At 38.9% G+C, this 24,371-nt stretch overlaps 1 protein-coding gene and 1 long non-coding RNA gene across 8 annotated transcripts in view; one reads left to right on the forward strand and one right to left on the reverse strand.

Moving 5' to 3' along the window:
* LOC137477925 (uncharacterized) overlaps nucleotides 1-24,371 on the reverse strand; it is a 220,328-nt gene that overhangs the window by 53,152 nt on the left and 142,805 nt on the right. The window lies entirely within an intron of this gene.
* Nucleotides 10,518-24,371, forward strand: part of RASGEF1A (RasGEF domain family member 1A) — a 152,215-nt gene continuing 138,361 nt past the window's right edge. For both annotated transcript variants that reach the window (XM_068197318.1, XM_068197320.1), the window contains exon 1: nucleotides 10,518-10,714. The gene's annotated coding sequence lies outside the window, so the exon portion shown is untranslated. The remainder of the gene's footprint in view (nucleotides 10,715-24,371) is intronic.

Genomic DNA, 24,371 nt, shown 5'->3' on the forward strand with positions numbered 1-24,371 from the left:
TCCCTGGGTGCAGCTCTTCCTATACCTCTGTTCTCCTGAGCATCTGCTGTCCCTTCCCTGCAAATAAAAGGCCTGCTGACAGCTGATCTTACGATCTTGGATAGAAAGATATCTTTTTAGCCATAAACCAGAGAAATTAATAACTATTATTACTGAGTTATGTGCAAAATCAAAAATATTACAAATGGACCTGTTGCAACGAGTCTAGAGGAGGCCACAGGGTTGATCAGAGGCTGGAGCACCTCCCCTATGAAGACAGGCTGAGAGAGCTGGGGGTTGTCAGCATGGAGAGAAGGAGGCTCCAAGGAGACCTTATTGCAGCCTTCCAGTACCTAACAGCAGCTTACAATAAAAGAGGGAGAGGAACTTTTTACAAGTGCAGATGGTGATAGGACAAGGGGAAATGGTTTAAAACTTAAAAGGCGAGGGATTTAGATTAGAAGGAAGAATTTCTATATTCATATGGTGGTGAGGCACTGATGAGGCCCCAACTCTAACTCTAAGAGGGTTCAAGACCAGGTTGGATATGACTCTGAGAGGAACCTGGCCTAGTGGAAGGTGTCCGTGCCCGTGGCTGAGGGGCTGGAAGTAGATTATAACTTTAAGGTCCCTTCCAACCCAAAACATTCTATGATTCTATTGTTCTATGGTCTGGAAGGAGCTCTGGGCTGGCCAGACAAAAGGACTCCTCATGTAGTTCCCAAAGCTGGATGGAAGTCCAAAGTTACTCAGTTTTAGTTATTGCTTCTTCCTGACCAGAATAATCAGAGGAAATGGGAAATATATGCCTCCACTGCAAGCCTTGGATGTAAGAATAGCTCCACTTAATATTATGATTATTTTTCCACTACTTGAACTATTTTGGAAAGAAATACAATGTTGTTGCAGAAATAGCAGACAGATGTTTGGGTTAAACTTCTAAGACATTGAGGCTTATATAAGTTACCAGCATTTAATTTTACAATTTATTTTTCTGTATTTGCATGGTCACCTCAGTGTATGAAGGACAAGGACAAGACAGAATTCTAGCTGCTGGATGCCACACCTGAGAAAAGTTAATAACTGCTTTGTTCAGTTTTAACTGTTATATCAATACCAATGAAAATATGCATTTTAAAAATTTTATCAACAACATCCTGAGCATGGATATTCAGATTCCAAGTTCTGCTGATATCAAAATTAGCACATGATCTGACAAAACTCTTCAGGTTTCTCCTTTTAGGAAAATTACCCAGATTATGTATTTTTAAACTTTAAAATCTTACCATACTTACTAAAACACTGATTGCAACTTCTGCATTAAAAAAAAATAGATGCAAACCTACTCAGCAGTCAGGGGAAAATATTTCTCTCTAGCACTCAAATATGCATGACAGGAATACAGTTGCACTTAAATATCTCTCACCTTTCAATTAGGTAACTAAAAGAAACAGCCATAGCTTGTCTAACATATATACAAGTCTGGTCTTGATGAGGTTGGAAAGACTCACACTACCACTTCTGGGTGAAATTTGTGAAAATTAAAAATGGCATCCAAATGTCATAATTGGGCAAGGCTAAGAAACAGCACACTCAGAACTGTCACCATTAATCCAGCTGTCATCCTCTTTCCACCTCTCTCCATTTCTGCCATTATATAGAATTATATTCCTGGTACTACAAACCATTTCTGACCATATATGTAACAGTAAAGCATGAAACCTTTCAAAAACATTTCCCAATTCATCGTAAAAATAGATGCATTGCACTTGGTTTACAGTTAATTGCATGAACTATTATCAATTTTTGCTGTTACTAATATTTTAGTATGAGACTACTACAGTACGTTTTAGAGGAAAAATATTAGAAAGACAGAATAAAGCTTTCCTCCAAATTCCCCATTATAAGACTCTTTTTTGACTCTACCAAATTCTAATCAACTTGACCATGATTTTCTAGGTTGAACTCTTTTCTGATACAGAATTAGATTTGTGTGTATTCATGTATGTTGATGTGCAAGGGGGGTAAAAGGGAAAACACAGTTTTCCCTTTTAAAAAGTTATAACTTTGACACAAACCTAGTCTAGCAGACCCATCATGTGCATTACAGAGTAGTGTTCTTACTTTGATTAATAACTCCATAAAAATTAACCTTCTCTGAACCTTACAGCTTTTCACTTAACACGGCTCAGTTTAGGTTTGCAAGTGAACTTCCCTGAAGAAGTTTTCTTCATATTTATTAGTTTCAGATAGGATTTACTACTATATAAATAAAATTTAGAAGAAAGCGAACTATTCTAGTTAGATAATTCATTAATCTGTTTAGATTGTTCTTGAAAGATATTTCAGAGGCATGTGCAAGTAAGTTTTCTCCTTACATACAAGTGTATTCAAGCTTAGAAATAAACTGGTGAATTTGCAATTAATAAAATATGAAATTATTTTGACATAAATATCAATATAGAAAAATAAACTATGTAAAATATAACAAATATAATTTGATTTACAAAAATATTAAGAAAGAGGCAGCATTTCTGCTCCTAAAACCACACTATGGATAAACCTGAGTCAATTTATATAATTGGCCCTTAGAGAATGACTGTATAGAGGTGCTTCTGGAGGAAAATTGAGACAGCTTTACATATCATCAGAACAGAATATAAGCACCTAGATATCTCTGTACTATAACTAGAGGCACAAAAAGAACCAAGATTTGTGTTCTAGAATAATAATTTTCCAGGTGGAAATGAAATGAAAGAGAGTAGAAGTGGAGGTAAAAATTTACAATGATAACCCAGATTTTTTTTTTTTTTTTTTTTTTTGAAACTGACAAACTTTACTTTTTTGTTAGAGTGGCTTTGGTAAAAGCAGTCTTAGGCTGGAAAATATTATTAGCTGGAGTAACAGCAAGTTGGTTTGGAAAAAAAGGAACAATAGTATACTTTGTCAAAAAAGTACAGACAAATACCATGTATTTTTAAAATTGCTATAGGAAAGATAATTGTTGAAAGTCAAGCTAGTAGAAGTCTGGAAATGATACTGAAACAAATATCAGTAGTCACACATTTGGAAGATGACCAGGAAAAGTTAAATAAATCCTTTGCCTTTTTCCATGCAAGACTGGTGAAACAGAAACTGAAGCATCTGTGTACTGAAATGGAACCATCCACATGGATGTGGAAGCAAAACTTAGAAAAGAAGCACAAGGGTAACAGTCCTGGATGACCCCTGGCCCAGATTGCAAAGGAACTAATATGTGAAATTATAAATGCACAAACAAGGTTTGCAAATAACATTAACTAACCTGCTCTGCAGGTCTCTAGCGGGACTAGAGAAGAGAAAAATCACATACTTAACAAAGAACATGTTAAGAAAATGAGATTACATAGTCTGGCTTCAATAATATGTAATCTTCAGGGGAAAGCAGATAGACTTAGGAGTAAATCTATAATTTAAAAGGGTGGATTATTTCAAAATAGTATTTTACCCTAAAACCAAAAAACCTCCTATCAGTGTGACTTCAATACATCTATTCAGCAAGCTTGAAAAAAACTCACTCCTTTAATGAATGCATTAAACAAATTCTAAGATATCCCACACTCCAAGCAGATCTTCCTCAGTCCTGTGTTTCCTGCTCAAAAATCACATTTTAAGCAAGTAAAGCCAGAATCATCTGGCACTAAAATTTTTCCCAGAAATTTTACTTGAATTGCAAAGAGCCTGATGCCATGGTGACTGAGCTATGCTGTCACTATGATGCCTAATGTATCCAAATCTTTAAAGGGCTGAGCTACTGGGAGGGATGGAGGAAGGGGCAGAGAGAGCCAACAGAAAATAAATGAAGGGCAGACAAGAAAACCAATGTGAACTTTGCTAGGATTTTAAAATAAAGTCACAGATAAGTTTCTTTATCATTACAAAGGGTGGGTTTACTCAGAAGTAACAGCAAGCTCTAAACCACTGCTAGTGTTGTAAAAATAGAATATCTCTTTCCGCTGGTTGCCCTATTTCTGGATTTTTTTTTTTTTAACCAAACCCAATTGTTCTGTATCGCTGTGACCTGAGAGGCCAAACTTCAGTCAAATCAGGCATCCCTGTGTGATCGCTCCAGCTCTCCTCAAGTCTCATGCAATTAAAAGCATCAATACTGACACACATTAATGACAAAAGTTAATGCAAGGGCTAATTGAGACCATCTCCCTCACAGGCCATTTCACAGCATTAATAGCATGGAAAGCAGCCATTAATATGTAATTAAATTTCCAGGATGCATGGGCTATCAAAACCAGGTAGCCGGAACCCTTCTTCACACCTTTTAACCTCTCATTACCTCTGAAGCCCAAAATAGCCACTGTGCTTGGCAATTCTGTGTTAATACCTTCCCCTACAAAAGCAAACTGGCTGGCACCAAGGGCCAATTCTGCAGCAGCAAAAGCCAGCTCAGTGAAGCAAGCACTTTTCTAAGCTTTACTTGTCAGGAAAAGACCAAACAACATATTACTAACTACCCTTTCAGGGGTAAAGGTATGTAAATGTTTTCCTAACAGCAGATACCAACCCCTCAGAATTTCTGGGCTCTAAGCAACTAATTCTAATATATAATTATATTCCTCTAACAGAAATTAACTGATTTCATTAACAGAACAAAACATTGACATTTTAATTCCTTCTGAATCTGATCCCACAATCAAAAATGATTCAAAGTGAAAATTGCTAGTGTGGGGTTGAGAGAGATGCTTCCACAGTGTTTTAGGGAGAACACTAAGATTTTGAGACAGGTCCTCATGTATATTACCGTTACATAAAAAGGAAATCAGAGGTGCATTTTCCCATTTTGGGCACACAATTTGAGCTACCTCAAGTTTCTGGAACAGTTAGCACTACCCAAATATCAGCCTGAGTACTCGGCAGTAGGAGTGCACTCGCCACAGGGCACTTCTGATGCTTTTGAACAAACAGCAGACAATCACCCATGCTAGCCTCTGATAAGAGCAAAGCCAAAGTGTACTGCTGAGAAAAGGCATCCAATTTATCCCTGAACCCACATAAATACTCCTTATTGAGATATCTGTTACCCTGACAGCAGACTCCTTGGGCTTTTGGGGTTATTTTAAACTTAAAATTGATTTGGGTTATATGGCAATCTATGAAAACTTCTAACATTCTGGAACAACAATTGACATGGCAGACTTCCCAACTCCTTTGAGTCAGGGATGCACCCTTGATCATTCAATTTAAGGTAGAAATTTAAAGTTTCCAGGAAGGATCTTAACTCCAAATACTGGCTGCATCTGAATCCATCATTTAGCTGAGGCAAATTTTCATTCATTTGGATGAACTATTTCAACCATTTCCAAACTGGACAAATTTCTGGTGAGAAAGGAGGAGGAAAGAAGTGCTAGCCTAGCATTTGAACGGACTGTCAATTATTCAGTGTTAAAAAATATTTGTTAAAGAATTTTCAGCCTTAGAGATTTGCATCTTTCTGAGTTCCAGGTAAATGTTGAGAGTTTTGGTTTTATAACCACATATTAATTAGTCTTCTAAAAGCACCAATGGCCAAAATATTTTTTTGTCCCAATTTAATAGAGAAAGAAAAAATAAAATTAAGGCTCAGGTCCTTAAAAATGACCAGACCAAAGGGATTTTTTTCAGGAAGGCTTCAGACACCAAAATACTGTTTCACAATGGAAACTGCAACCGAACTAAGCTACACTATTAAAAACACTTCATAAAATCTGTTTTCAAGGGCTCGGCATCCTTGTAAAATCAGGTAGTGTACATTATATGTCAAGGCTATTGCTTGAGAAACCTGAGATCATCTCCTTGATGTGCAGGGAGATTGAGTCACTGGTACAGCACTGAAGAATTAAGTTCACTTGAACACTCTGTAGGAAGAAGCATCCCTCTGTTTTCTAAAGTATCCTCTCATGTGAGACAGAGCGAGAGGCAAATGTTTTCGGAGATGGGTTGCCCACCTCTTAAACTTAGATGTGGGCAGACACAACAATTGCTTAAAAAGCTGCTGCAGGAACAGAAAAGAATTAATCAGCTCCCCTTATCCATGATGAGGACAAACAGAAGCAATCAATGTATTTTGTCAGGACTATTTTGATGAGGCAATGTGTTAGACATCAGGCAAAGAAAACAACAAACCCCAAACTTCCTAATAACAAAAATATTACACTACTCCAATAGGATGATGGCAGCAACTCAGAAATCCATAGCATTGGAGCATTCAGAGAGTGCAGTTAAAACCAAAAAAAACCCAGAGGTTGAGCTACATTGTGGAATATGAATTAAATCAATCCAGTTCAGTACCTTTTTTCTAGACTGTGATTTAAAATATCTTAATCTTTTCACAAAATGGAATTGGAAAAAAGTACCATTTTCAGCTTTTCCACCAGCTTCAGCAACCACGAAACATTCTCCCCAGTAAATATTACAGCTTATTTATCTACAGACAAAAAGCCCTTTTTCTTTTTCTTTAACATGATCTTGTGTTCTGTTTCCATATGGTACTTCACATTTCAAAAGTAAACAGAAACACAAATATCTACACACAGCTAAAGGCAGCTGTGTGCAGCCACCTCTTCAGCCAAAGTAATCATTCATACCATCTATTTAATTGGTTTTGAAAACATAATTTTTCATATTTACAGACATAGGGACATAATAATTCTCATTCAAAAAACCCCACTAGTGTAGTAAGTTCAGATTCTTGAATATAAATACATTTCTAACATCAAATGCAATATTTTAGGCTGCAAACTGAAGAAAGAAAAGATACAACTTTTGTTGGGGCTTTGCATTCTGGAATTGTTCTTTTTAAGCCAATGATTTCTGTACACAGCAGATCACTATTGCAGTGGGTTTGCCCTTACCAGTCAAGGTTAAAATTACTCTCAAGTCTACTTTACTTTCCATAACTCAAATTTCATTACTTTAACCTCAAAATAATGCTTGAGAGAGAAGATATAGCAGGTCTAACGCTTGGAATTTGTTACTGGAGTTTAAAATAATAAAATTTTTAGCACCTAAATTGAAGTGCAAAATTTTGAGTTAAGTGTGGAGGTTCAACAGTGGCTAAGCACAGAAGCATATGTCTGTAAAAGAAAAAGCCAAAACAATAATAAAAAACGCTTTGTTCTCTCTCTATTTGTAACAAAATACAAGGAGGTGTGAGAGGATGAAATTTAGCAGGATATGGGAGGATGAGAAATAAGTACATGGGTTACATTGCTTCAGAAGAGCTCGGGAAAATCACTAAATCACTGCTTTCCACAGACTTTGGTCATTTCTTGGAAGGCGCCCAGCCACTCAACAGATAAAACTGACCAGTCTAAAGTATGATTCTGCAATGATGTGATTTTCACAGAATCACACAATTAACTAGGTTGGAAAAGACCTTTGAGATCATCAAGTCCATTTTGTTGCATTTGATGATAAGTCAAGGAAAAGGACCAGCTCTGATCTCGTTCCATTTGTATATTCAGTGACTATTTAGCATGTGGGGAAAAAAGAAAACCACACTAACCATATTATAAGTAAAAATACTTTTTTTTTTTTTCCTGGATGCCCTCTTGTGTTGTGTTTGTCTGAGATTTCGAATACTGCATTGGTAGAGATGTCACAGCTTCCTCAGGCAGCCTGGGCTTTATGGCAGCTCCAGGCAAGTATAGTTGCACTACAAGTTTTTGTATGCAACACTGCCAACTTCTGACTTAAAATTCAATTTGATTCTTGACCTGCTCGCTATCTCTGCACCAAAGACTCCCAATTATTTTGGCAATAAGTAACCTAAGGACTACTCTGGCATATGCAACTCTTCACTATCTGATCTGAAGAAGGTTGTGAATCAACCGCTCCAGAAAATAACGCTCCTGTCATCAGCTAGAACTTCTAAATAAATAGACATCTGAGAGAGTTTTACTCATGCAGCTGCTGTAACATGTAGCTTTACAAGTTTAATTGGAATTGGAATTTACTCCATATTTACTCTGACAAAACAGTAATTGACAAAACAATAGCAGCAATCCTCCCAGCCAAACTTGGTCTATTCTTCCCTAACCTCTTGCATTGGGTCAAATTTCAATGGAGAATAGAATTTGCAAAGAATTAATAAAGCATCCCCTTAAGAATTTAAAGGACAAGGCTATAGAAAGAGAGAGTTCAAGGGAGTCCTTCCTATTTTTAAACTTTTTTCATGATCGCTTTGATAATAATGTTAATGTCTTATTGATATGATCATGAGTGGGTGATTTAGTGACATTTCTGTCAATGTGAAAGGTAGAAAGAACTGTTCTAAAGAGTGAGCTACCGGATCTGTGGTTCTGAATGTACAAGAATGTCAGCCACAGTCACTTTAGTTGCTCTACTCACTCCTATCCTGCTGTGGAGGACACCCAGCTTCAGCCACTGCCATCTGTCACCTCAGAGAAATGTGTTTTAAAATTTGGTTATATCCTCTGCCATTGATACCTGTCCCTGCCCTGTCTCCCTCCACTGAATATCCCCAGTGATGCAGGACCTTAAGGGACAATTCCAGTCCCACACAGAGTGGCTGAAGTACAGCCTTTGTTACAGCAAGTGTCCTCCATAGAGCAAAATCTTTTTTATTCTCCTACCCAACCATTTTCCACTTGAGGGCTGTTGCACCTTGAATACACTTAAAATTATGGTTGACTTCTAAGAGACCTGAATGAACCCTGTTTAGAAATCTTAAACACAGCTGATTATCCAGAATGATGCTCTTCTCCATGGCCACTACCCAGCAGTACCAAAGATTATTTCTCCTGATTAATTTAGGTCCACAGAGAGTTCAGATTAAATACTCTCATGGCTATACTGAATGCTGTTCACTCACAGGCTGAAGAAGCCTCCTTATACTTGACAGCAGCACATGGTTCACAAGTATTTATTATTCATGCTACCATGCATAGTTAGATATGGAAATTAATGGGGTTAAAAGAAGGTTGCCCCGTTGATTCAAATTTTCAGAGGAAAAAAAAACCCAAAGCATGATTTTGCCTGCAATCAGCCTAAGGAAACATTTCCTAAGCTCTTGGATATGGGCTGCAGTTCTGCTTCATTATGAATTAGAGTCCAGTAAATCCCTAGTACCTTTAGCACAGTCAAAATTATATATATAATTAAATCAAATGTAAAAAAAAAATAAATCTGAAGAACTCATATCTCACTCTCATAGGACCATCCTTATCCAATAAGACCAGAATAAAAAAAAAACCCCAATCATTTTGTACTCTGCAGAGGGAAACACAGGCAGAACACCTAATGGATATTTAACTGGTACAATCATTTGGACTATCCTATATTCAGTTTTCTAATCGAGAATGTATACCTATCTTAGCTCTTTCACCTTTTTCTGTAATTATTTTCCTAGTTTTCTTGAGGATTTTTGTGCCAACTAGTCAGGATTAAGATCTTCCACACACAGTCACATTGCAGGAATATAAAATATCAAACACCACAACCCTTTTCAGACACAGATAAATTTGACAAATATTCAGAGCATCTGAGCATAGCTTGACACAAAGGTAGTAGTACAAATAATTTCATAAAGGCCATTCAAAAGCCCACAAAATCCTTTCCTGATTTAGCAAACTAATTAGCCAACAGTGAGAATCTAAACATTTCTTCCACTTTTCTAGTGACACTAAAGTATTTACAGCCCTCAGCAACTTCTGTGAAGCTGTCCTCTGTTAACATCCTAAGAAAATATTTGTATAAACAAACTTATGCATACAAGGAGTGTGAGTGTAATGAAATTATTAAACCACACTTTGGAGATTTACAGTGATTAGAAACAAGCTGTGTTTGCCCAGAGAAATCTTTGCCATTTAGTGCAAGTAACCCATTCTAACAGCTTCATTTTTCCTCTTAAAAAATATTTTGGGAATGCCCAGGAGGGGTTCTGTCTCTAGCACCAATTTCTGATCTGCAGAAACATGTCCTGAGATGATAAACCAGAGACTCAGAAATTATCCCAACCTTGTTCTGTTAGGAGTAACCTAGAAATGTTTCTCTTTCTCACTTATCTTGTGTACAGTTTTGTGGCTCCAAACATCTTTTCCCATTTCTTTTCCCTGTGATGCCAGAATTACCGCCCTTGCCCTTGATTTCCCACTCCCAGATAGACAGCCTATAAAATTGCTGCAAGAAGCCAAGTGCTGCTTTTCACATAGCCACAGACAGACTTGACAGCATATTCTGCATAGAGCATCCGCGCCAGCCTCCAAAGGAGAGAGAGGATAATGTAATCGCCGAAATGCCGAGAAGTTCTTCCGAGCACGGACGAGAGAGGAGACGGGAGCAGGGAGGCTCTGTGATCGGAGAGTGCATCCCATATTAAGAAGTAACTTTCGGGCAGCGCGTTGCGGGGCTGGGCAGCAGGCAGGGAAGGGACCCGCAGGCACATGGTACATTCCTGCCTCCGCCGCTCTCCCCGCTCTCTGTCGGTCCTTCTCCCCGGCTCTGTCTCCCACCGCCCCTCGCCGGCGCTGCCTTCCCCTCTCCCCCTGCCGCAGGCTGCAGAATGGGACACGCTCGCTCCCCAGCCAGCCGGCAGCTGTCACACAGCGCAGGCAGCCAGCAGCCGGTGCGAGCAGTGAGCCCACTCTGCCATTTAGGATGACTCACTGGAATCTGGCATTAATTTCTCTTTTTCTGATAGTGGACGGAGAACAACCAAAAAGCTACACTGGACTAGACCAAGGTAAGAGATTTAAGTGTCTTTTTTACCCTACAGCCACCCAAGACTTCGAGGGTGCCAGGCTGTGTGGGAAAGCTGGCACCGACACTAACTAATTCGGTGGGTGTCTGAACACCTGACATTACATGCCATCAGTGTGTCTTTCTGGTGTTAACCCTGTGCGCACCACCCAGCTGCCCCCGGGGGGAGAGACGGCAGGTCAAAATACAACCTAGTGACTGCATTCTCTCCCCTTAATGCAACTTTTGCGGCTGCACCACCACCTGCTCCCATGGATACAAGAAGCTTCTCAATACTGCTAAATGATGAGGCTTTTGTGTTGTGCTGCTGGGAATGGAGCGTACCAGGCGTCTGTCATGGACTCCGTGTGGATTCATTCCCACAGCAGTTGTTTCATCACTTTAATGAGTTGAAATTCCACAGTCCACAGAAACGCTTCCCTGTTATTCCCCCTCTCTCCGAGGGCTTCTCATATAGATGTGATCCATTTTCGGGCTTTTCAAAAGTAGTGCTCACTGAAAGCAGAACAAGTCTGCTGAAGCACAGGCAGTGCCGCACTACATATTCTGTCTGCATTCCTCTCTGCTGTTTCTGCTGTGACTCAAAAATTCAGCCTTGCAGGAGGGTTTTTGCAAGGACAGTAAATGTCTCTGGTACAACAATTTAAAGTAAAGGGAGAAGCTGTTTCTCCCCATTCTGAAATCCTGGCAAAATATTCTTCTTCCATTTTCCAAGGAGGTACAGTATTTCTAGCAGAGTTATCTAAGCAGATTTCTGCTGGGGCTGATTGACAGTTTTTAGTTGCGATTTTAATGGAAATCTTTCACTGAATATCTACAGCTTCATTTATGTCAATCCAATGCTTTTTAGCAAATGGCTTTCTTTGGAGGGTGACACCTTTAAAATTAGCCCAGGAACATATTTTTCTAGACCTATAAACAATGTATCAGACCAGCTAGTGCACATTGCAGAACCCTAGAATCTCACCTTTGGATTTTAATGGTATAACTGCAGTGGAAGATATTTGAGTTGGTTTACAGGTTTAGTGTACTGTGTAAAGAGCCACAATTGCAACTGAATTTATCTGTGTTTCCAATATATTATTATGGTGTTTCTCTGCAAAATCCTACACATTCCATTTGTTCAGACCTTTTGTGTACTGGCAATAGGTTTATTAAGAGTTGACTTTCAAATCCTTTTTTAAAAACTGCCCTGACATTACTGCTGTGAAAAGGACTCTCTGCTCAAGGAAGACAACGCATCCCACACTGATCACACCCATGGAGGTGACCAAACAGGTATCAGCAATTAAAAAAAACCCCACCACTCACTCAGCTTCCCAGTAGCTACCAAGACCCACAATCCGTTGAACCAGCATGAATATTTTTGGAATGAACTCAAACGTGGCACCAATAAATACTCCCCTTAGCTACTACCCTCTCCATGCACTCTTTAAAATAGATTAGGGGAGAAAAGGTTCTTCTTTCAGAGAATATTCAGGAATTTAATACAGAGCTTTGGGAAGAGCTAGGACAACATCTTGATGTGTCAGCTTGGACCCTATGTCATTTTCCATCAGAATATGGCACAATTTTCTACTTGCAAAAGTGGAAAGCATTAACTGACATTATGTTTTAAGATTATTTCTAGTCATTTAGAAAAGTGCAGAGACTTTGAAACTTTTTTAAAATTTACTTCTTTTTCCTAGCATTTAGATATGGTAAGGGTATCAGATTGCAAGGGTATCAGATTATTTCCAGGGAAAGTGATTCTAAAGTACAATTCAGACAAGAGATCATTGTGATTCCATTAAAAGTTGATAATAGTAATGTAACTTATTTTTAAATTAGTACCAGTAATTTTTAAATTATTGTATACCAGCTCTTAGTCACTTGCTAGTGAAGTACATGTCATAGTCTCTGGGGTCTGAGCAGCTATTTTTGAGTCTGTCTGGCTAATGTCTAGAATACAAAATTATCCTTTCACAAGTTGGGCTTTTCTGTGTTATTTTCCTTTCTTCTGAGAAATCAGCATATTATCAACTCTCATCTGGGTGGCTCCTTTCAGGTGGAATCTTAGTCCATTTCACTGCAGACAATTTACTGTGATAACAGTTTATTGTAACTTAGCAACAAGAGCTAAAAAAATCAAGTTACAGCCATAACATATGCAAACCTTGTATTGTGCTGCCCTGTACTCAGCAAATTAAACCCTTGAGATAAATGACATTCTAGACCAGCCAGTTTAATATTATTAGCTGGGCTGGCCAGTTGCTCTAATTACAGAAGTCAAAGAGTGCAGGAAGCAGCTGCAAAGTCAGCACACGTGCAAGGAGCTGTTTGTAAAGCAGAAACACATGCTTTAACTTGAGTCTTTTTGTTGCAAGATGAATTATTAAGGAAACGTATGGCATGTAGTATCACTGAAAGAAAAATGGTCTGGCTGTGGTCCAGGTGGCAAGACTTGTATGAGTGGCATGGGGTTATCACTGGTCTTTCTGTGAAGCTTCATTTCTGGCATAATATTTTCACCAAAATAAACAAACAAACCCTTCCAATGCTATTTCTCTATGGTCAGACTCTTGGGTCATTCATTACTGGTGAGCTGGGAGGACAGTACAAGGAAAATCAGCATAATGCTACCTATTGTCCTACCTATTTTACTCGAAATAGAGAATCCACTATCAATGAAACACGTTCAGGGAGCAATAAGATGCAGAGCTGGTACCCTGGAACTGGGAAGAAACATCCCTTAGACACAGGCATGTTCAACACTTGGCTCTGCTTGAGCCCAGAAGACTAAACCAGCCACAAACGAGCTGAAAGTAGAGTCAGGCAGCTGCTCTGATGGGTGGCCAGGGATCCCCTCGGCTCTGAGTTTTACATCCCTCTTGGCATTTCACCTCCAGAAACGGAATTCAGGCGAGGCAGTAGTTTTGCTGCGGTTAGTTAAGATTCAGTATTATAACTGATTTCATTTAGAAAAGAAAAATGTTCAGCCAAGTTCTTCCCCTCAAAAAATCACCTTGAATAGAAGGTTCTTCAGTTCTCTGGTAGTTCTGTATAGCTCGTTTGAACATAAAAGCTCCACCCAAAATGAAGAGCTCTAAACAAATCAACAAGGTTTGACACATTAGGAATGAAAAAGTTCTTGATAACAACCTCTAGAAAGGCATCAAATCCATCCCAACTACTTGATAAAGCATATTCTGCACAGAGGTCTGCAAAAATGGATGGTGTTTCATCTCCTTTGAAACAACCATACTTAGCCACTTCCATAGCTCTCTATTAATGTCACTGTAGATCCAGCAGCTGTAGATCTATTCCCTGCACCGAGTTAAGGTTACCTCCTCCCCACTGCATAGTACTTTGTTGTAAGGTAAGCCAACTGCATCTACAAGTAACACTTTGAAAAGTTCTATTAATCAGAATTAAGATGGTATTTCAAGTTGAAATACCATAGCACAAGCCCTATGTTTAGGAGAGGGAACACTTTGAACGCTTGCTTTATTGCTTTCTACAATTTTCTTGTAGCACGCTCTCATCAATTAAGATCAAATCTAATCTCAGTCTGAGGACGTTTATCGGGGTTAAAGTAAGGCACATAAGTGATGCAAAACAGGCATCCAACCCTCATGTTTAGGCATTACCTTTTGAAGAGAGCCTTTTTCTTTAAGTACAGAAGTCTTAGAATTATAAGTTAATAGAATATTCTGAATTGGAAGGGATCCATCAGGATCATCAAGTCCAACTCCTGGCCCTGCACAGCACCATCCCCTAGAGTCACACCACATGTGCCTGAGAGTTATTCAAACACTTGTTGAACTCAGCCAGCCTTGGAGCTGTGCCCACTGCCCTGGGGAGGCTGTTCCAGTGCCCAACCATCCTCTGGGTGAAATATTCTTTGCTGGCATCTTTCAAACACTCTGTAAGCAAGTGATGAATGTACTTGGTGGATAAGAGCTATTGCTTTCTTTGCCTTCAATTCTTGCATTTTCCAACAAACTTTATCACAATCTTTTAGCATTTTCAGACCAATACAATCAAACCTTTGACCACCTACACTGGTGAAGAGTACATCCAACTGAAACATAAAGGAGTAATGTAAGAAATGTGTAGTGTATCTCAGCATATATGTATGGAAATAGTGTCAGAATCTAATATAAATACACGGTAATATGTCCAATTGTAATCACAACTGACTTTGAACAGATTTCTTCAAAATAAAATCAGGAATTTCAGGTTTCTCTTTAATTATTTTGTTAGGACTAAATATTTTTCCATTAAAATCTATATTATTTCTGTATTTATTTAATCCAGTGGTCTGCATTTTCTCTACAATTAAATACAGATGATGCAGAATCCAAGGCACCATTTTAGTTCTTTCTTCCTCAAACAAAATAAAAACAATATTGTGTTCATCACAAAGTAGCTTTTTACATACTCAAGCTTTGTCAAATAATCTGGATTTTTGAAAACTGAAGTCTTTAAAATCTGAACCAATAGGAAAATACCTTTTTTCTTCTCTTTCAGTTCATTAACATGTGGAAAGTCATTTCACTCAATATCAGCTTGCTTGTTTGTATCCCTTTGATTGTAATTCAAATCTCAAAAATTATAAGGAAGCTAAGTATGCTAGACATGTATTCTCTTTAGGTTTTGAGGCAATCTCATTACTGAGTTGTTGGCTAGTTTAGGAATGTTGTGTTAAAGACAATCTGTGTGAATAAACTAACTGTCCAATGGGAAACACTTCTGAGAGCAAGGAGTACACTCTCTAGAGCAGTTCTGCATGACACTTCCGAAATAGATGTTAGACAATCTGAATTTTCAGTTATACTCAACAAAGTCTGTATGGCTTTTCCTTCCCATTTCTTCTCATGTCTTTCCTAACCTTTTCGTGTTAATGGTGTATATTTCAGAAAAATGTTCTTATTCCTTGGGGTACCAGCAATGTTGGGTAACGTTTAGTGAAACATGCATCATGCAAGTGATCTGTAGGTTATGCAGAGGACAATAGCAGGATCCACACAGTGAAGCAAACAGAGTAAAAGCCAAATAAATGATTCATTTATAAGGAAGCTTGGAGCCCGGAACCACATGGTACTCAAAATCATGTAGCAAACTATTTTTTGTGTTGTAATGATACTGAAGGTTTATGGGACAAGATCAATGCATCAAGATGTACAAGAGGACAAAGTGTGTGGTGGTAACAGAAAATGAGATACATAACTCTCTGTTAAAGACTTCTTTCCAACTTTAGCAAGGAAAAAACTTGAGTATTTTCATAAGTTGCAAACATTACAGATTCTGTCATGAAACTCAAAACACTCAAAAATCCTATGAAACTGTGTGCTGTATACACATACCTGCATGTGTGACACCATATGGTTCCAGATCCTAAAGAAGCCAAAACCCACCGTCAAAACAGAAATACAACCACAGCTTTACTAATCACATTTGAGGCAAGGTTCTAAGAGAATAACAAATTTAAATAGGCATCCTCACATAAATAGAAAAGAACACAGAATCTTTGAGCTGAGTAGCCTTTCTTCAGTTCCTAAACACCTACAAACACTGCCTTCCTCACAACTTTACAGTCACTACTGTGTCATGTCTAACTAATAAATAAGAAATTATCCCATAAAACTCCAGGATACAGTTCAGGTCACAAAACACATAGGTCCCTGCCATGCCAGGACATGGTTCAGGCTTCCTTCCTGGGGATACCACCGGGGTGTGTGCAGCAGAAAATGCCCTACCCTGCCAGGAGCCACCTGGAACTGTGCATATCCCACTTACTGCTCTTGGAGAGCAAAACAGAACAGAACTGGGCCAGGACAGAACTAAAATAGACAACCTCCATGTTACCAGGAGCTTCAGAAAGCACCTACTATGTTACAGTTGTTAACTTTATAGCTGGTGACTGATTTGAGAGGAAAGGACCAATACAGAAAGCCCTGCACTTCTAAGAAAGCCAAATATTGCTACAGCTAGTTTCTTCAGGAGGGAAATGAAAGAAAGAGTTAATTAAGCCTACTGTCTGTGGTGTGAAATATTAACCTGACATTGGTGTTTATCCCATGTGAAACAATTTTAATGATTTTATTTACGCCTTTACATTTCTCTCATTGTTTTGCTTACTGTCCTCCGTTGCCACTAGTATTATTACACTTTCAGTAGTAGTAATAAAACAATTACTGAGCCTCTCTGCTGTTTAATGGTTTTGAAACCTCAGGAGCTGTAAATAATTAAATTGGATTTTTGTACTTGCAATGAAGTTTGATATTTGATAAAAAAAAAAATAAAAACTAAAACTAGCAGATAGATCCATGGATATTAAAGTCAAATGGGACCATTGAATAAGTGTGACTTCCAGCATACCACAGCAACCCAGTCATTTAATCTAATTTTATCTGTGTCAAACCTAGTATCTTATATATGTAAGTCCATTATTATAAAAATAGTTTCAGATCTCAAAAATGATAATACAAGCTGCAAGTGCAGGACCTTACAGCTGCTGATCACAACAGAGTGGGATCATTCCTGTCTCTTCACAGCAGCCAACCTAAAGCCCCCTGCCTTGCAGCACATTCATTCTGTCTTAACATGGCAATTTAATCTCAAAATTCATTTCTCACAGAAAGCTGAGAGAAACTTTAAAAATAAAGGGAAACTGGGTAGAAGACCTGAACTTGAATTCAAAAGAGATGACAGGTGCTTCTACCACTTGGTATTAAGAAAAACCCCAAAACTTATCATTTCAGAAGCCTCAGGAAAATTGCAGTCACATCACATTACTAATTTTGGCAGTTTGCTGCCTGAATAATGTTCTTTTTCCTCAGCATTGTTTCTTGGATAACTTAATGGGGAAAGAGGTATAACTGCTAGGTTTAACATAAATCACAAGATTATCAGTGCTGCACCTCAAAAGGTAAACGTAAATGTTAACTCTGTGCAATTTCTTGCAAAGAGAATGTATAAAGTTGTCTGTAGCCGAATGCATGCATAACATAAAGGATTTTAAAAATGGAAGGATGGCTTTTATAGTTGGAAAGAACAGGACAAAGAGAGACAACCCTGTTCAGCATTACAGTGGGATTTACAGAGGAAACTCCTCAGTTCCCTCAGCACTCACTACAGCTGCCTGAAAAATCTGTTTGCAGGATTGGTTCTGCTAATGAATAAAATGAACACAGCAGAGGCAAGAAAGGGAGCAGTAGAGCACATGTGAAAATGAAGGAAAGAAATAAGGGAAGGGAAAGGGAAATAGAAAAGAAACAGGTATTTTCCCCATCATTATTCTCAACACTTCTGACATTTATAGTGGATTTAGAGACTAATCAATAAAGAAATAAAGATTAAGATACAAATGAATACAAAAGAAAACAAATACAAATTATTGAATCATTAAGGCTGGAAAAGACCTGCAAGATCATCAGTTCAACCTTTGGCCAAACACTACCTTGTCAAATAAACCATGGCACTGAGTGCCACATTCGGTCATTTCTTGAACACTTCCAGGGATAGTGGCTCTACCACCCCCCTGGGCAGCCCATTCCAGTGCCTCACCACCCTTTCAGTGAGTGAAGAAATTCTTCCTGATGTCCAACTTGCCCTGGTGTAGCTTGGGAACATTCCCCCTCATCCTGTCACTGGTTGTCTGGTAGAAGAGACTGACCCCCTGGCTACACCCTCCTTTCAGGCAGTTGTACAGAGTGATGAGATCTCCCCCAAGGTTCCTTTTCTCCAGGCTAAACACCCCCAGCTCCCTCAGCTGCTCCTCACAGGACTCATGCTCCAGGACTCTTCACCATCTCCCTTCTCCTTCTCTGGAAGCACTCCAGCACATCAATGTCCTTCTTGTAGCGAGGGGCCCAGAACTGGACACAAATGGAATGAAGCAAAGTTCCAAATACAACATTTAGGTGATGTAACAGATGTCCCCTCCCCGAAATCCAGGGCTGTCTTATGGTCCATTACTGTGGGCAGGAACAGGAATGTCTTTAAATCCAAACCTTCTGCCAAAGCATCTGCCCGTTCAGCTCCCAGCCCTCGTGCAATGGGAGCAGGGATAATGGCTGCTGGAGCTGAACTGGGCTAGGGATGGAGGCTGATACTGTTGGAGTCCAGATACCACAGCAAAACATGCTTGTCACTCTGACATTAGTTTATGGCACACTACAAAATCAATTCAACACCTTTCATCGTCCTGCCAATCACATTCTGAAGCACTGCGGGACAAATGGATTTCCTCTGTGACAGTGGGATAGGGATCATGAATTCTGATCCTTCTGCTAGATAGTTCAGCACCCATAAATTGTCAGGACAGCAGAAGCCACATGGCATTTTAGTCTCCCACTGCCAGTGCGCAAGGGTGTCCATCCAGAAGGAACAGATTACAGCTTTGTACTGAAGTTGTACAGAACTGTAGTCTGCTGAAGAAAGAAATACTGAAGAGAAGAAATGTGGGTGCCAGTATATCACTAGTATAAAAGTGGAAAGCTGTAGAACTAAGTGGGGATTTGATTTTCACCTGTTGTGACTCAGTGCCATGCTAAATCAATTACAACCCCTTTTCACTGAACATCTTAGATTGCCAGAGCCAAGCTTTCTATGCCAGTTAACCTGCTGGGGATGAGAACTTCCATGATACTAGCTGAGCATTTCAAGAAAGGAAAACTAGAAGAAAAATCAACAGAAAAGCAACACAATACGTATTATTTAATCTATCATGAATGTACAGTCGCTAAATAACAGCACTGTTTTTATCTCCAGATCTGTACTGTTAATTCACAGTGACTAATATCCCATTAATATAATACTTCCTGATATGTTTTGACAGCCAGAAAATCACTCTTCTTCCTGAACTTAGGAAACAATTTATTTTCTGAGGTGAAAATATAAATACAAGGCACAGCAGAAATAGCCCAGTCATCCTTTGGTAAATATGAAAATTATTCTCACATACATATACCCCTCATTAGGAAACCTACAATCATGCATGTTTGTGAGTACTAAACTGCTTAGAAAGTAGAGCTTAATGTTCCTAAAATGTCACTACTGTTAAGACAGCACAAGTGGGACAGGCACAGAAGAGAAGAATAGACTAAACTTTTTCAAATCACAGATGGTATGGGAATTGTCCCAGAAATAGGGTAGAAGTAGTAATGAAATTAGGCTTAAGGTCCCCACTCTGGAATATAGACTGATGTCCTGTAAGTGGTATCTCAGCCGTCTGTATTGAGTCTTGTGTAATTCTGTGTTCGTAAATCCTGTGCTTCCATCACCCACCCCTCAGTGCCCAGGCTCTGACTCCAAACTGCCAGCTCTCACCTCTGTGAATATAAACAACCAAATGTCTCCAATAGGCCAGGCAGCAGCTGACTTCAGGGTTTTAAAGGTCAATAATTTCTTCTTAAAAATCAATATATTTGTAACAGGTGTAAAAGCCTCCAGCCTAAAAATGTGCTCAAATGGACAATCCAAGAGGGCTTTATTCCAAGCCACATGAATTTTAATAATGCTCACACTTGTCAGTTTTCAGATGGTCAGAAGGCCTTTTATAAGGAATGGGGATTTCTGAAGATTAATTCTGCTCCTTTCCACGAAACCACCACTTCATCATCCCCTATTCACTGTTTATCACAGACAATGGATACTATTCAACTGTGATGATGTAGGTACATTGAAACAGGAAAAGTGTGTAAGCAATAACCAAACAACGGCATTTTGCTGTGTCAAAGGGAAGCGGGCACGGTGTGCTTAGCTTCCCTGAAAGGAGCACTTTCTTTTAGCTCACTCTGTTCTCCAGCCATTCCTGTAAGAGTCATCACTGTTTCAAAAAGAGAAGGGATTGTCTGTAATCCAAAAGAAATGGTTCAATCTAATGCCCTCCTCCCACTTGTATAAATGCTTGTGCAATAAATAAGTACCTAAGTGAGTGGAATCACTTGCTCTTCTCCTAGAAACTATTTGTTTGGTAAGCTATGAGACATTTAATTTATTATTTATAGTCCTGAGCTTTCACATCATAATGAGCCATATCAAGTAGACTTGAATACTAGCATTTGAAATAAACTGAGAAATGTATCGAGTTGAAAAGAATTCAGATAATTTGATTTCCCTTTGTGCCCCATCTTTTACTGCACAAGAGCAGGAATAAATCAGAACTGCTAGCTAAAGAAAGCCTTAAAAGAAAGGTTATGGCAGGGTACAGCTCATGCAAGCAACAAGTGCCCACATGAAAATAGCTCTGAGTGTTGCCTTTGGTCAAGATTTTTAGACTCCAAGACAAGCCTCATGATTCCCTTGTAAGAGGGGCTCACAGAAAACAGGCTAGGGAGTAACACAGGACCCACCGGAGCTCAGTTTCCTAAAATTAGGTCAGCACTGGTCTAAAATTAGATTCAATGTTCTGCTGACCGAACTGAAAAGAGGAGGAGTAATTTTTAATCACAAATTCTTGAGGGTAATGATCTATCTTGCTGGAAGTCACCAAGTACAGGCCGTAAACTTGCACAGTGGTTAGCTCCTTCCTCTTCCCAACACTGCTAAAACTCACTGGAAGCCTGAACACAACCAAAACTTATAAATTAACAAGGAGGGACAAATTGCTTCAAGTCAAAACATGTGGCACTATTTAGACAAACGATTACACTCTACAGTTACACAGCATTCACTATGAGACTTATTTATCTGCTATAATTGATTCCTCAATTAAATTGTCTGATGAAATTTCTTTTGTTGGGGTGCATGGTGGGCTGTGAAACTAAAAACAGAAAAAAGAACAATACATGCAACCATAGCATACTTCAATTCAAATCACCCAAATGTTACAAATAAGTTGGTGGAGATTGTAATTACAAAAAAGCATGAAGTAGCAACCTTGGAACATACTGAACATTGATCTTGAACAATAACTTTCTAAAATCCATTCTAACCATCTATTGTCTTACAATGCAGCAGATCTGAGGTTTAGAAATTAAGCTCTGAGGAGAAACAAAAGCTGCATTCTAGTAATGAACAAACTGACCTTGTACTACAGAATCACCTGAGCAAAACATCTAGACTCAAGCAATTAGAAAGAAGGCAACAAAAAAACCACCAATGCCCACTTCTTACCAGTATTGCAGGACTATTTCAAAATATTTTATTATAAACTTGTTTGACCTACAACAATAGTCTGATCTGCAGCAAATTGCATTCCCACCCACTCCACTGTTCAGTCCCACTGAGGTCACATCCCCTGTGGATCCCTCTGCAGAGGTGCATGGATTGACTCAGGGGGATCCTGCTGAGTGCAGCCAGCAAATGCAGAAATCCAGAATGATTTCCAGAGCAGCACCTACTGCACTAAAGTCCAGAAAAGCCATTTTGTGCATTACCATAATGTGTGAGGATATTGGAAACTGCCAAGGTTGTAAAGCAAACCTTGGCAACTCTGGGACAGGATTTCCCTGTGTACCTGGGGAATAGGCTAACTAGTGAAATGCAGGATTTTGTTGGTTTGCAGACATAGTTACTACAGAAGCTCAGCATGAAATAATGTAACCTGAATGTATCAAAGACTTGGACGACAAGAATTGACCAATTCTTCCAGCACCACCGTATGGCAAAAGAAAGGCCCACTCAGTATAAAAGTCTAAATATTACCTTCTCTGAGTCATCTAACATTGATGCTAGTTCATGGTTAATAAATGACAGGTTAGGAAATAAGATCCTGGGCTACTGGCCTGGATCAGCCTGGAATGGAGATTCTTAATACTATTGTAAGAACTGTTTAGCTGGAACTGTAAATTGCAAGGAGTGTGACTCCTCATTCTGCAGAGCTCGTACAGCACATCAGAAGAAGGTTAATGAATGCCAGGGTGAGAAGCACTAATGAGATAGCAAACCGTGCTTTGAAGAGATCTGGCTTTTGGCAGCTAGAGAAACACATACCTTCTTTTCATATGATCACTGACTAGGAACTGAATTCCCAGCCAGGTCTCTACTGAGGTGCTGAGTTATGGGGGAACTCCTCTAGCCTGTGCTGCCATAGCTTTTGAGGCTTTACCACACAACTTCAGATCCAAATGAATAATCACATTATTTCCCTTAGCGTTCTCCAGGGTAAATATAATGGGTACTTGCAATGCTGATGCCTTTAAGCTTTCACAGCAAACCTCCCCGTGCAGGCTTATCCCCTGCTGTGTTCCAAATAGCTTATGTGAAACCAGGAACAAGCAACTGCTTAGGGAAGGGACAGTCAGTGACAATGGATGCCATACCAATCCTGCAATGAAGCAGCATGCCAGGAACAGCACTATGTGTATGTGCATTTATTGCAGGTGTGACAGCTTCAACGAGCAATGAAGTGCTAAAATGCATGCTGGTTTATCACAAACTGCTGGGGATCTGAAGTGCCAGTTGTGCTTATTTTCTAAAACTTCTTGGGTGAAGAGCTTGGCAATCTGCATGGGGTATTTTGTGGCTGATTAATTTTATAGACAGTGCTAGGTAAGAACTCTCTAACTCACTGAATCCAATAGCAATTTTAATCAAACTCTAGTTGCTTGCTGATTTGGAAACATAGGGTGCCACTTTATTGGCTTCTATAGACTGCTTGTTCTCCCTATATATAAGTAGTTTAGAGAAACCTTCTGGCATACCTGTTTCTTTCCAGAAGAATGGACCTACACAAGGGCTTGACTTCAAACCTCAAGGCTTCATACAAAAAGCAATTTAAGAACAGTGCAGCTAATAGATTTATATTTCCTTTTTTGGTAAGTTTCTAACATGATAACAACTACAAAAACAAACTTCAAATTTGAAAACAATTTGAAAACTGAAACACAAAATCCCAGAATGACAAAAATATTACTTGTCATGTAGTCTACTGACCAGGTTGTGGAACATTACAAACAATCCTATCCCATAAGCAGCCAGCTAATATTGCAAAATATGCATAAACCTGTGCCTATTCCTTCAAGAAAATGTGGAACTGAATGAGGATTTGTAGAAAATTCTGTTTCAGCATGATGATCAACAAATAATACTGTGTGGGCTCCTGGGTCTGCTCCCTTTCTATAATCTCATTTTGTAAATTAACAAAAGCACCTTCTGAGCCCCTGTTCACAGTATGACAACAGTAACTACAAGAATCCAATGAATCTCTGAGAGTCATTCTCCAGAGGGGAATTTCCTTTTGTCATCTGATGCAGCATCTTTGTGCCCAGACTCATTTGAAGGTATCTATGCTTCAAATCTTACAAAAAACTTCACAATTAATAAGTTTTCTTAATTCCAGGTTTAGATTCAGTATACTTTTCCCTATATGGTTTGCATAAGCCCATAGATTCTTTCAAAATCAGGGGTTTATCCTCTTGAGTTTGAAAGTTTTGGGCAGGTATCTTTGTGCTAATTTTTCCTACATGGCATATTATATGTCAGAGACAAAGAATTAGCTTTTCTGAAGATTTTTTTAAATTGGTTTTAAGTTACATTGTCCACTGAGGACACACACATTATGGAGGTGCTGAAGTAGGAAAAAAATGTTTGAAACCAGGATAATGGAGATTTTTGACAACACAACACATAAATGGGTACTCAAATAGCAGCCTTGAAATAAAACTTAAAAACTCAGAAAAACCTACAAACAGCTAAGGACTTACTTTGTT

This window comes from Anomalospiza imberbis, chromosome 8 (genome assembly GCF_031753505.1).
Source record: "Anomalospiza imberbis isolate Cuckoo-Finch-1a 21T00152 chromosome 8, ASM3175350v1, whole genome shotgun sequence".
In the NCBI taxonomy this organism is placed as follows: Eukaryota; Metazoa; Chordata; class Aves; order Passeriformes; family Viduidae; genus Anomalospiza; species Anomalospiza imberbis.